Below are 4,420 nucleotides of genomic sequence, written 5' to 3'. Positions count from 1 at the left end.
TGATATAACTAATCAGATGTGGCAACGTAATGATAATATAAGGACTAGTGTAAATAAACCAGCATGTTTTGTTCAAAGAAAGAGTGGCAGAGTTCGCTAGTTGTGTTATTTCAATTATAAGAATCTTAGAAAATGAACCTTATGAAGACAACATAATAAAAAGAAAACAACATTTATAGTTAGTTTCTGAAGCTTAAGAAATTTTGCTATACAAAGGTGTGTGGGTGAGAGAACGCAAGTGTACAAAGAACAACTCTAGATATTTTTCCCCCTTCCTTCTTATTATCTTCTTCCAGAAACCATACACAATTATTAGATGAAGCTGCTTTATGATTCATTACTTTTGCATACAGAGGATAATGTTTAAGTGTCTCATAAAAAAGGTGAGCTGTCAAACATTGAAAAGCTTTTGGGTTGATTAAATATGGTGCTTTCACTTATTAATCAATGGGTAGGTTGATTAAAAAGCTCAAAGTTACTCAGCTTGCTTGATCCTGACCCATATGAGGGTTGCATGGCTTATTTGGATCAGTACTTGGTGAATCTCCCCTTGAAAATTCCTTCTTTGTACAAGCTATAATATTTAAAACAATATGATTGGTTCAGCACTGAAAGTGGCAAGATAGCTTTTCCTTACAATGTTAGTTCTAGCTGTAGTTATTGGTGTGGCTGCAACCAGCCTGCGCACTCTTAAACCCTAAGAGCATTCTGAAAATGGAAAATATTGCATTTATTATAACATCATGTCATGTATACGCCATCATTCCAATATTATAATGTCTTGTAATGGATGCCTATGATTTTGAACAGACTGTCAATGATTTTTCAGCAAGTTTTCAAAGATTTGCAGTACAGCGTATTAACCATAAAGGTAAAGGTAAAGGTTCCCCTGCACATGTGTGCTTGTCGTTTCCAACTCTAGGGGCCGGTGCTCATCTCCGTTTCATAGCCGAAGGATGTCTCCGTGGTCATGTGGCTGGCATGACTAGACGCCAAAGGCGCACGGAACGCTGTTACCTTCCCACCGTAGTGGTCCCTATTTTTCTACTTGCATTTTTAAGTGCTTTCGAACTGCTAGGTTGGCAGAAGCTGGGACGAGTAACAGGTGCTCACTCTGTTATGCGGCACTCGGGATTCGACCCGTGCCGACCTTCTGATCGACAAGCTCAGCGTCCTAACCCACTGAGCCACCGCGTCCCTTAGTATTAACCATACTCCCCCAAAATTGATCATTTTTCTGAAGAACCTTAACAGTGAAGAAATTATTCTTAGTATTAAAATTAAAGAAACAGAATAATTCAGAATAGAAAAGGAAGTGAGAGTAGGACACCTATTATCCTCATGTCTCTTTAAATTTGACCTGAATGTATTGCAAGAATGACTGGTTTGGAAGAGATATCAGCTAGCATCAGATTAGGAGGCTGAAACAGTAACAGTCTGAACTATGAAGGTTTGCACTTGAGTCAGAAGCACTGAGGAGCTTCTGGGTTGAGAGGATTAGCCGGTGACATCACCGTTGCTGTGAGGAGGCCTAGCTGGAGGATCCTTTCATATCCCTGGCAGAAGCTGGAGTGAAGGACAAGAACTCAACCCTGCCCTACAGCAACTCTCAGGTCTCAAACTCATACTTGCTTATCTCCTGCCCAGCATTCCAATCACTTGAGCCACCGGGCTCCTTTAACTATGTGGGTAACACCCACTTCCTTAGCTAAAAGCTAAAGAAGATTTAGAAGACCTCATGTGAATGAAAAGTGGAAGGTGAAAAATATCTGGGCTAAGGTTATTATTAAGATGACAAATTCACAACAAGGGACAAACTTTTGGACCCGACTTTAGAATAAATAAAAAATAAGCACTGTGCTGGACAGGAGATCAATCATAAGCAAACAGGCAATGACAAACTTTGACCATGAATGTTAAGCATTTTTATATGTCAACAAAGATCACAATAGTTAAAATAATGCTTATTTTTTTTTCCGGAGTGTGATATACAGCTGTGGAAGTTGGACATTGAGAAAGTGCAAGATAAAGAAGGTGAGTGCTTTTGAATTATGGATCTGGCAATGGTTACTTAGAGTACTATGAACTGTGAAAAGAAACAATCAATCTGGTCCAAACAGAGACTTATTGCTCTCTTGATGTGATGATCTGCAAGAAGAAACTCATATACATGTGTTGGGAGTAGATAAGAGACTAGGAAAAAATAGCTAATCTTGACAAGGTTGATGGAAGGGAAGAAGGGAAAGACAAGTTATAATAAGAATAGATGGAATCAAGAGTTGTTTAAAGAGCTATAAATTATTACTAGAAGAAGCTTATGATGGCTAGCATTTGTCTGTGCAGTATATAGGAACTGAGTCTTGTTCATTGGCACACAATCATGTATAATAAGATACAGAGAATGTTCATTACTATAACATAAAATATATTTATACTCTCTGAGCTTGGTTGTTTTCTTGAAGAGGTTTCATTATTCAGCTAGCACTGATGATGTTACCTAGTTGGGTACTGAAACTTCATCAAGAAAACAGCCAAGCTCAGAAGCACCAAGGGCCCCACAGTTCAATCCTGAATTACAAATACAAATGTGTATATATTCAAAACTGCTAAATAAGGTTTTAACACATGGCTTCCTGTATCATCTCTCATTTTTCTCTTAAGTGATTTCCCAGAGCTGTAGAGTGTCCTCACTACTGCTTTCTTTTTTCCATATTGCCAGATGAAAATAAAGTTGAAAGAACCACCACCAGTGGGAAATTGCAAAGGGATCACTTGGAATAGCTACAGAAGAAGAGGATAGCAGCCAGTTCCTTGGTTCCAGAGGAAAGAATGAAATCCTGTAAGCTGGAAGGCAAGACAAAGTCTGTATTCCCATCAGTAGGCAAATAATGCTTCATAGCTCAGGAGAAAAGAATTCACAGTATTTCCTCTGGGGATGAAACAAGTGATAAACTGTAATCCACAAAATTGTGGAGACACAGAGGAGGAATGTCATATACTCCCTTACGTGTGGAAGAAGCTTGAAACAACTTCCCTAGTTTTCAGAGGGCAAATTAGAAAATTTAGTAGTCATCACACAAGCAAGAGGGAATACACCAACCAATAAATGTACAATATTTAACTATACAAAATTTATCAACACCCAGGGAATCACTGCTTTCAGGACTCATAGCAGAGACCGCAATGTAGAAATTATAGCACTCCCACACATACAATCAAAATTATGGAACTGGTATGTATTTGATATCTCATCATAATAAAAAAGGAACAACTACAGAAGACACATGAAACAATCATAACATCTTCAAAGGAAAAAAATCATAAGTGAAGAAAACAACAACACACTATCCTTCTTGGATATCTTCATCAGCAGGAAAAAAAAAACAGCAGCAAATTAGAAAAAGCCAAAAGTATTGAAAAACAACCAATATAACCAAGTGCTCCATTAGCAAAGTAACAACCCAACTTCTCACAAGAGGAACAGTGCAAGATCATTATTCAGACAACTCCAAATGCACTGCAGCAACCCAGAACACAAGAACAATGAAACACACCTTCTATAGATCTTCCAACAAAATGGATACCCATACAATTAATCAAAAAGTACCTGGCCCACTCAACACTTTATAGTACCATCAACACAACTATGGAAAAGATAGCACTACCATACATCAAAAATATCACAAAAACAACCACTTGGCATCGCTGTAGTATACAAACTAAAATCCTCCAAAACATCTTAAGTAAGTCAAAATATCCAGCACCCATTGTCCTGGGTGACGGACATCAAACTCGCGGACGTGTCCGATTTGGGTCATTCTGTCCTGGTCCGGTTACTGCTTTTGCTGGGAAGGAATTTTAGTCAGGAGAATTTTCTCTTCCCTCCTTTCCCGCGGTTCGCTCGTGCTTCAGCTCTTAGTGACTCAGCTAGTGCTTCAGCTCAAAAGCAGTATCCCACCTTTGTCGCCACTGTTAAGTATCGTGGGTAGACCGATCAGGAACAGATGACAGGACAGCGGGTTAGTGCTCAGCTTTATTGTGGATGGAACAGACAGACTCTCCACAGCTCAGCTCCTTTAAATACTGTTGCCGGCAAGCCAGTGGCCAATCCACATTCTTAAAGGGTCCCGCCAGAATGGCCTGACCAATAGGACGGGAGTTTGACGCCACCTGTTGTTGCCAGGTGTTACACAGCTGATGCCCGGCTGAGCTGTCAGTTTAACATATAACACTAAATATATAACAGGTAGCACTACCATACATCAAAAATATCACAAAACAACCACTTGGCATCACTGTAGTATACAAACTAAAATCCTCCAAAACATCTTAAGTAAGTCAAAATATCCAGCAGCCCCAAAAATAAAAACTGGAATCATCTATAACATACAGTGCAAAGACTGCAACAGCCGCTATGTAG

General features: G+C 39.2%; 1 long non-coding RNA gene across 1 annotated transcript; it reads left to right on the top strand.

Moving 5' to 3' along the window:
- The first annotated feature begins 321 nt into the window (after positions 1–321).
- LOC308671161 lies at positions 322–4,159 on the top strand. Its single transcript, XR_014027157.1, has 3 exons — positions 322–383; positions 1,983–2,034; positions 2,720–4,159. It is a non-coding gene; the product is annotated as an uncharacterized lncRNA (long non-coding RNA).
- Positions 4,160–4,420: the final 261 nt, after the last annotated feature.

Source organism: Vipera berus (genome assembly GCF_964194415.1).
Source record: "Vipera berus genome assembly, chromosome: 7".
NCBI classification, from domain to species: Eukaryota; Metazoa; Chordata; class Lepidosauria; order Squamata; family Viperidae; genus Vipera; species Vipera berus.
The sequence above is the reverse complement of the archived record's forward strand: the minus strand, read 5'-3'. Positions and strand labels throughout refer to the sequence as shown.